Genomic DNA, 10,472 nt, shown 5'->3' on the forward strand with positions numbered 1-10,472 from the left:
AGAACATCTTGGCCGATGGACTGAGTTTTGCCATGTTCACAGATGCTGTTGTGGAAATCTTCCAAGCACGATGTGAGCTGCATATTATACCATGCCAAAGTAACACAGTATTGCTGTGCAAAGTGAATGCAAATGTAGGAGGAGCCTAGAGATATACCTACCGTGGGAAAGGAAGCTGCTTGCAAAAAAAATTTCCATAATGCAGAAAAGAAAGATACCCACTTGTTATTGTTGGTCAGGACTAAAAAAAAAAGTATGCACACTTAGTCAAGCACAAAACCACTAACAGTGAATAAAATAGCAATTTATAAGGCATTACAGTACACCACAGCACAGCTTCTCAAATCAGAAAGAATTGTTTTATTTTCTATAACAGCAACTCAGCAACATGACAGGTCATGTAACATACAGTGCACTGTCCATGATACACAGCAAATTTTAAAGTGTTATAGTCACACTCACAGTGTTAAAATTAACACTTATCCAGAGTTTATATAGGTCCACAATAAATAGAGTTACATTTACACTTTAAATAGTGTTATTTTTTTCTACACTCTCATAGTGTTGAAAAAGCACTGTAAGTGTTTACTGTTAACACCATTGGTGTAGTTTTTTACTCCTCTTAGGCTCCATTTACACTAAGCAAGTGTTGAATCTACACTAAATGTGTCAACAGCTCAACACTAAGGGAGTTATTTTCAACACTAAATAATGTTCATACACAGATTGAGGTAATTCAATGTAATCTACACTCTGTATGCCTAAAAATGCATATCTTTAAAATGTGTGTAGTCGTCAATAAAGGAACAGCTAACACATCAGTTGCTGTATCAAGTTGAATTTTTATTTTCAACACGGTATCTTAGATGTAACAAACCAGCATGAACTGCGGTACAATATATTCACCATCATCTGACCCATATGGACTCTGTAGATCAAAACGCCTGTAGAACTTCAAACTCTGGGCTTTTACAAGTTCACCCAAGTCACATCTGTGTACTTTAAATGCATGCTGATGCTCTGAGAAATGTTCTGTACAAAGTTTGTCCACAAAACTGTCGCCTACAGCCACCCTGCGCACATAACAACTTAACCTCTAATGAAGGATAGAAACTGTGTGTGACCCTCGTGGCTTTGCATGCAGACTTTGACAACAGAAACACTAACATTTAACCTAGCTCAAAAGCTTTGCACGCAATTCCTTTACTCTGGGAGACTCACTGGTAAGACCAACATCAATGTTGTAGATTGTAGTCTGCAGGAAGATAAAGATGTTGACAAGGGCTTACTCATACGACAGGTTGAACACATAGTGGACTTTGAAGAGTTCATCTGTAGCACTCAAGGAGCTGGTTCCTGTGCAAAGGATGAGGTGCTTATCCACAACCATGTAGAATTTGTCAATCCTGCCCTTGATCCTTCCTAATGCCAGTAGATACGGCTGGCTGCCCTCCCCGGCACTGAGATGGCCTTCAATACTGGTGGATGACTGGAAAAAAAAACAGCAACAATAAAAATTAGATTAAAAATAAAAAAATATACACCAATTATGATGTGCAATGATGAAATCTGTCAAATGAAATCCATGAAATGTGGTCCTTAACATATTCTTCAACTTTGTGATGAAAAATGTGCTATAATCATAATTAAGAAACACATCAAACCTTCTTAATTCAATATGTGCAAAATAAAGCCGGTTTGTATCATTCTTTATGTATTACTGGCAACTTCAGGACAACTTCATAAAAGGAATATTTCAACCAAAAAAGAAAATTTGCTGATACACCCTCAGGCCGCCCAAGATTTATATGACTTTCTTTCTTCATCCGAACACAAAGAATTTTCAGAGGAAATTCGAGTTCTGTAAGTCAATAGAATGCACGTGAATGGGTGCCATCTTTTTGAGCATTCAAAATGTACATTTAGACAGCTTCACAGTAATAATAGAACAGTTATTCAAAGAGCTGACAAGTGGCACAGATTTAAAGTTAAAAACATTTTGATTAGCGATTTGTTTTCAAATTTTCGAATTTAGAAAGAAAGTCACATACATCATGGTTGACTTGAGAATGAGTACATAATCAGCAAATTAAAATTTTTGGGTGATTGATTCCTTCAAGTAAATAACCATAATAATAATAATAATAATAATAATAAAACAATTCACAAAGACATCATGACAGTCAGTTGGACTGATCTTAGACTTCTTCCTCCCTGAAGAAGGTGGCAGGAGATGCAATAGTAGCATCACAGATGAAATGTCACTGTCCCAATCTGAAGGAGTGGTCGTATATATATATATATATATATATATATATATATATATATATATATATATACACACACAATAAAATCCAAAAATACATAGAAGCCAGAGCAAAAATACAATACAAGAAGCCAGAGCAAATCTGAAACTATGACATCACAAATCATGCCTACCGTTTTCAGATCCTTGTCCCCCAGCTGCACTGAGAAGACACTGAATTTCTGCTGTTGAAGTAAGAGACTTGGCTTCGTTTATGATCTTGTGCTTGAATGCGGTCTCCCACCTCTCAAGCAACTTGTTGGATGTTTCAGCATTGAACAGCAGAGAAAAGTCCTGATTTACCTAATGAGTAAGCATATTTCAAGATATTTGAAAGGCTACTTAGGACTTTATTAATAGTTTACATCCAAAATGTATAGTGTGCATGTGATAAGATTGATGTACTAAGAAATCGTGAATGTGTAAATGAACCATTAAACACCTATGAGTGTTCTTTGCTGCTATAAGGCAAGGATTTTCCATTACTACAACAACAACAACAACAACAATAATAGTAAAACTAAGGATGCCCCACCAGTGTAACATTGGGTTTGTTTCTCTATCCCAAACGCATTTTCTTTTGTCCTCAGGATATTGTTACACTGGAGCCCTTGAAAGAATGTCTGAAATTCTATAATTTATTTACCTTCAGGCAATCCAGCAAAAAGATTTTTCTCTGGACATCTTACAGTTAAGCTTAAATGTGGACTGCCTTCAATCAATTCGTGGAAGATGTCCTCCTCTGCCTTGGTGTCTGTATCATCGAAGCCTTGAAGAGCTGCAGTTGTTGCAAGCCCGAATTTGCTTTTAACTGAAAAGTCATTTTATCAATGGCATGAACGTAGACATTTAAATTTATTTGTTCATATTTAAGTCAAACCTAAAAGGGGTCATGACATAAGAAATCTAAATCTAAAATAAAATTGTCCTTAATCTTTTAACATATAGGAGGTCATTGTACCATTAAAACGTCCTGCAGGTTTCATAGCTTAATACATCCTTTTCAGTACATAAAGAGCATTTATCCAAAAACGGCTCATTTGGATGTGGCAGGATTTGTGACATCACACGGGCAAATACATTTGTATATGACTGACCCTACAGCAAGACTTGGTGTAGCGACTACCAATAGGAGTGAAGACAGTAGAGTGCATGTGATCCGTGGCCGTGGGTGGTTACATTGAAGGACATTAAAGGACAAAAAACGGTCGTTTCAGTCAGAGGGTCAGAGAAAGCATAGAAACAAGTTATAAATTACTACATTTTGTATGTTTTTTGTCCAAAAAAACTTTACTAATATTATAATTACACCTCAGGGAAGATTTAAAAAAATCATGTCATGATCCCTTTAATAACTTATCACGTACAAACAGCACAGCTTTGAAACATGGAGACAAGTCATGTGGACTTCTGATGTCAGCTTATTTCTCAAGCATAGTTGATACATGGCTATCTACAGCACATTTCTAAGCAGTAGCACAAGCTTACCTTGTGTTCTCAAGGCCATGTTAATAACGCTGCTCTTGATCTTTCAAAGCTCAACCAGGAATTGCAACAATTCATTATCCTTATTAAAAACAGGTGAAATCTAGGAGTGTTCATGGTGTTGTTTCAGTAGTTCCCTTGTTGGGGTTTTTCTTTGCTTCAAATAAGCTGTACCTGGGTCAAAATATGTTAGCGCCTCACTTTTCCTTCCATGTTGAAATTTATCCACGTCTGAATCTTGTGATGAAACTGTGAGGACAAAACTGCTTTTCAAACAGAACTATATTCTAGTGAGAACAAGGTTTGTCATAGAAAAATGATCATTCCCATCTGGTATTGTTAGAGCAAGTAAAAAACGTCAGAGAACATATGATACACTCGCTAGCACAGTAACCTTAATAAGTATTTAAATAGATATGTTAAATAGATATGATAGTTAATATATATGATAAATTTCATTTCAAATATCCCTGTCTATCTTGCCTCTGTGCACAATATCATACCTTCTGTATCTGCATGTGAGTGTTTATTTTAAATTGAGACACAATGCCTAGGGAACTGATCATCAATTTCTTCTGAAGACATGTGTGGAAGAATTAGCCTTAACATGAGCTTCATTTCCTAATTGAATGTGAACTTAATCATAGATATAATCTAAATAGGTGATGTGCTTTTATTTTCCTTACTCCGCCACTGCCTGACCTTTGAAGATTTAACATGTTTAACTTTCTTTTCAGCTAGGGTGCCAGTGGAGTGCATAGTGAAAATCCATGTTCCTACATTCACACGTTATGTTAGATGCCAGATGATCCTAGGTTGAAGGTAGTTCATAAAAATAATAATAAAATGAATTTAAAAAAAAACTGAATATGAAAATGAATCAAGACAGATCAAAATAAACAATAAAGTTCCAATGAAAAGTAAATCTACATATTCTCTTCCTCTAACTTGTTCAGTACTTGTGATATAGATTAAATATACAGATGATGTAAACTATGGATTTGGTCCAATGCTATTTTTCAAAACATAAATGTTGTGTGTAGTTTGTTATCAGATTGTTTAGATGTACATCACACATCTGATGAACAACATTTCCTCTCCCGTGCTGTAATGATGGCTGGAAACTAGGTCTTAATGGCACATACTGTAGAAAGGTCATATAGAACATAGAGAAATCTCACTGGGAATTAAGTCACCTTTCACGTTGCCTTTTATTCTGATCACAACCAGACAGTTATATTGTTTCTGAGTTTAGTCTTTGTTTAGCCTTTTTTCTGATGCTGAAGAAGCAAAAATCTAAGGAACCCGTAACCTTCAGACTAATGACTTGCAACGTCTGCACACAATGCTTGAAAAGAAACATGTGTATCAAACTTGAAAAGGTAGAAAGGGGTTCTATGAATTAGTTAATGGGTCTCTCTCTCTTTATATCTCTATTAAAGTAGTGCTTAAACAGATACATAGCAGACAAATATACATATGGACAGTTTTATTTGGTAACTTGATCTTCACCTATCATCGTTCCCTGTTAACAAAATCTGTCAGTACCTAATAAAACAGTTTAAGTCACAAACCAAAGTAAGTACACAAACTGAAGCTATGATAAAAGAACAAAAACAATGAACCTTTCTTAAAGAAATTTCTAAATCCTCTGACTAAGTAAATGGCTGTGCCATCTGTCCATTAAATAAATGCCAGTCCTTCAGGCTGAAAAATAAGGATCAAAATATTCTGCAGTAGTTTGGCACTGTGACTCAAAAAGATGTTTTTCATCTGACATCTGAAAGCTAACTACTGTCCCAACTACTGTACAATACTGATAATGCTCTTACACTTAAGGCAAGAGCCTTGGCAGACCTTGTTAAATAATATCATTATGCTTTTTCCTTATAATGTCTTATATTTAATAAAATATATTCTTATATATATTATTTTACTTTTTGCCATTTCTTATACTTTGACGTGGGAGAAGAGGGGCCAATGGGCAATGCTGGTGCGAAGGTAAGCCTGCACAAGGACATGTCTTTGCAACTGTAAGTGACTAGTCAACGTAATCCTTCACATGGTATTCATAAGGTGCCATAAGTTTCTGCTACTCTATGGATCATGCTGAAGTTTGAACAAAATGGTTTGACTTAATATACGCACAAGTAGTGTACAAGTCATTTCTTCCTAATTTGTGTATTAACTTTTATTGTATGCCTAAATACAACAACAGTTATTTGCCAGATTCAGATGCTCCTAAACAAATTGTTATAAAGTATGAGTTGGTAACTGATCAACAAAGACTGTACTATCATTTATAATATAATGCATTTAATATAGAAAAATATTTTCACTGAAATATGTCAGATAATTTTTTTTTACACTAGTTTACACTAAATGTCTAATATATTCTGTTCTGTTGGAAATATGCCTTAGCCGTTCAATTATTTTGGAACCTTTAAAAATAACTCACCTGCTTCTATACCTTTGGCTTATAGTGTATATGTCTGCTCACTGTCATAAACCCATACAAGGAAATAAAAAGTAAAAATTTTGACTCCAGATCAGGAGTGGGTGAAGACATACTGGTGATCTGATCTATATTAAATATACGTACCTTAGATAATGCCTCTCTCTCTGAGGGTATTGTTGAATGTTCCCAAGTCGAAGTACTGTAGAACTCCTAAGCATTAGATCACCCCGATTACTCTTGTATACTCTTTCCATGCCATCGTGCTCTTTGCCTGACAAAGACATTCACAAAACATATTTGACAGTTGGGGCCTAATTCTAAAATCACCAGATACCAAATGTACAACAGATTTGTCTTGTTACCAACACATATTAAAAATATTTAAACCTCACGTAATGTAGTCACAGGGTGTGTACATTTTTCACACTACATGAAGAGTGGGGATCCTTATAGACTGTGGAACAGAAATGTTCCCATTGTGTCTCCACCGATTTATTTCACATTGGAGTACAACTATTTTTCTTTTTTACCATTATGGATGAAACAACCATTTCTTTTAAAACATCATCTTTAAATGTTTTTTCTACCTCCTTAAGAACCCTCAGACTTAAGACACAATCTTTGGAGTTCTTGATGCCCTGCTCAGGGTTAAACAACAACGTCTTTACAATATCTTCATGAAGAAATTGTGTTGGCTCAAATTTAGCCTATTACCCAAAAACATTTAAAATTCAACTTAGAAGCCAATACTCACATCTACCTCTGAGCCCAGTTGGAGATAGAAAAAATACACCAGCCGTGAGTGAGAAGAAGCAAGGGTCCAGCTTTATTGTTCCGTTCCACCACACGAGATCCACACCAATGAGAATTCTCAGAGGTGATCCCAATACCCTGAGCTTAAGCTCCAGTATTTATACTGTACTTACACACTAAATAACCCATATGTTTCAAGAAGACTATGATCTCACTACCAATAGGGTTAAAAAAGAGCTCATTTACCTTACTCTTATGTTCCAGAAAAGGGCTATTTCACTTACACATAGAATTGAAACCAGGGGTTTTAATTTACACATAAAATCAGAACTCAGGCATTTCTAATAACCCAGAAAATAAAAACCCAGAGTTTTGAATTACACAGAGAATCAGAAACCAGAGTTTTGAATTACACAGAGAATCAGAAACCAGAGTTTTGAATTACCCAGAGAATCGAAACCAGAGAATTTGAATAACCCGTAAAATAGAAAGTGGACAAGACTAAACAATCTAGAGTGACCTTGGTCTTACTGTTATCTCGCGGGGGGGGGGGGGGGGGGGGGGGGGCAGCTTGACTCAGCCACCCTTATAAATGGCTCCTCATGGTTCTTTCTTAAATTTAAGGCCTTCCTTTCGAGCCTGCATTTCTAGTTTATAATTTATTTTCATATTAGCTCTATATCTCTATTTTATATATAGTTATACTGCTTGAAAACACGGTTTACTGTACTTCCTACTTCATAATATCATTATATTACCCTTCTACTGTCCCACATATCCTATTATTCTGTTTTTATAAAGAGTATATATATTATTATTATTATAAGATATTACCCTTAAAATATCTTAATATTCCTTTTTATTATTCTTATAAAGTTATTGTAGTAAGTGTGTGAGAGGGAGAGAGTGTGTGTGTGTGTGTGTGTGTTATGTCTACTTGCCCGCCCTTGACTGTAGCTTTCAGTTTGGGTGGTACATAGATTTCCCCATATTCCCATATCCTGTTCTTTCAAAATAGAAATGACCTGGTGTGATGAATGTAAGATCGATGTGTGAGAGAGCAATTTTCCCAATGATCCGCACCTAGAGAGCATCTCCAGCCTGGCAATCCTTGTGCCACCAAATCCAATGTTTTCAATACATAAACTACAGCCCTGTCAGCGCCCCACTCTCCTGAGCCGGGACCCCCCCCCCAGCAGCACCCCCCCTTTCAGTCACATGTAAGACACAGTCTTTGTTGTAGTTTGCCAGCCATAGTTCAGGTGCAAAGCATAAGTCCATTCAATGTCAGGCTTGTCCAAAGAACACCCGGATCTCAGGATGTTGTCCTTTAGTGAGCAATCAGTGATCCACTGCAGACCATACTTGATAACGTCCAGGAACATTTGTTGTGCTTTTATGGGGCGGAGGATGACCCCAATCATGTCTTGACGGCCTTGGGAGCGTGCAAGGGAGTCCATGACCACAGAGGAGTACACCGCAGGGGAGCCCACAGCCTCCGAAGGAGACGCTTCCAGGTGTACTACTGATCTAGGCATGTTAAGCGGAGTAACGGCCTTGAGCTCTCACATGCAGTCACTTGGAAAAAGCGCTTATCAATAATAATATCATGTGGAATGGAATTACAGTTACAGGTTACAGTTGGGACATCTTATATATATATACATATATATCCATATACATATATATATATATATTCTATATACATCATACTATAGATAATGGCTACTGGGTGGGTTGGTTGGGTTGCAGAACTTATCGCATTTGTTATCACAGCTTGTTGTAATAATTTTAGACTAAGTGGGCATGTCCCTTCATCCTTTTCTGAGGATCGAAGATATTGTTTCCAGGACAATAGTACTGGAAACTGGAGACAGACAACTGGGAACACACAACTGCAAAACCCATCATTAAATGTTCAATTTATGCATCAGATCTAGGCCTTAAAATGGTGAATATTTATCGTGATTTACTATACCCTGATTTTAATAAAGCAGGAAGCTATTAAAAACAATTCAAAATGAGGAGTTCAGTTTTTAACGTGTCAAGACTTCTGATGTTTACAGATCACTCAAGTTTGATATAAACACATCACAAGGCCCTGATTGTGTGGAGTCTGTATTTCTAAACTTAGCAGTTGATATTATTTCATCTCTTTTAACTTATCATTTTAATCTTTCATTAGACAATGGGGTTATACCAGAAATTTGGAAATCAGCTTTCTTATTTATTTATTTATTTCATTTATTACATTAAATCAGGGACATCCAATTATATTAGATCATTACAATCCAATAACAAAGCCTCCTGGCCTATGTCCCTTGTAGAAAGCTTTTTCAGTGAAACGTTCACATGTTATCAGTCTTCAAGAAGTCTAAGGTCATATAAACATATCAGCGTTGTTTTGAAAGTCCTAAAACAATGTCACGGTACCCTCTGCACTTCCCTGTCTGTTGATTTAGAAGAGGCTCTCAACACCGTGAATCAGGTAAAAATTACTAAAGTAACCTCTACTGCTCTAATCACATGAATAACACCTCTCATAAAGGGGTTTTCCACTCTCATGTATAGTTATCCTGTAAAATAGTCCTAGTCCGTTTACTTTTAAAAATACAAACCCACTTGGCTAAGATACATTCTTATCCCTTCCTGATAACAAAATTCCTTTAGTCTACTAATTTGTGGTGTACACTAACCTAACATATTAATATCCCACCTGTGCCAATGTGTGATAATCCCAATAATAGAGTAAATGAGGTTGAGATCTCTAGATATGTATTTACAGTCCCCTAGTCACTTTTATCCCCCTAATTACTATTCAAAACAACCTAGTGAGTTTGGTTTTATGTATACAACAATAGTGTTTAGTCTAACTGGACATGCATGTACCCCTTTTAACTCTTATTAACTTATGACTGTACCACACTCAAAATATCACTCAGATCCTTCATACATGATATTTAAATGTAATTTAAACGCTCACTTTGGAGGAATGTGAATATGTATTTAACTTAGTCCAAAATAAGATTTATCATCCATGAGCTTTGTTTCAACTTACCACCAAGTTGTTACCTTGGCTGAGCGCCCAATTGTGAAAGGCATAAAATTTGTCCTATAAATGTATCCATTTCATTTAAAGTGTTAAATCTACTCATACCACAAACCACATTTCCCATCCTGCCCTGCGGTCCACAAACATGGCTGGCTGCCATGGACTGCAATTCCCAGCTCACACACACCTGCATCCAGTTCTCAGCTCTCAGTTTTTATCAGTTCTCAGCTGCTGTATAACGTATTATCAATTCACTTCACAGATTGTGCAGTATATCCTCCCTTCCGCGAGTTTGTGACCACTGCTTTGTATCATTTAAATACTGCAACTCGTATACTAACCTAACTCGTATACTTTGTATGACATATCCCTAGCACACCGAATATATATATATACACACATACACATACACATACATA

At 36.2% G+C, this 10,472-nt stretch overlaps 1 long non-coding RNA gene across 2 annotated transcripts; it reads right to left on the minus strand.

Annotated features, from left to right (window-relative positions):
* Positions 1 to 353: 353 nt before the first annotated feature.
* On the minus strand, positions 354 to 7,546 carry LOC128623098 (uncharacterized). 2 transcript variants are annotated; one of them, XR_008388529.1, is made up of 3 exons: positions 6,393 to 7,546; positions 2,440 to 4,039; positions 354 to 1,489 (listed from the first exon to the last, which is right to left on the minus strand). It is a non-coding gene; the product is annotated as an uncharacterized LOC128623098 (long non-coding RNA). The 2 variants fall into 2 exon arrangements; XR_008388530.1 differs by lacking the exon at positions 6,393 to 7,546 and having other exon boundaries at positions 2,440 to 2,608; positions 2,952 to 5,628.
* Positions 7,547 to 10,472: the final 2,926 nt, after the last annotated feature.

This window comes from Ictalurus furcatus, chromosome 19 (genome assembly GCF_023375685.1).
Source record: "Ictalurus furcatus strain D&B chromosome 19, Billie_1.0, whole genome shotgun sequence".
NCBI classification, from domain to species: domain Eukaryota; kingdom Metazoa; phylum Chordata; class Actinopteri; order Siluriformes; family Ictaluridae; genus Ictalurus; species Ictalurus furcatus.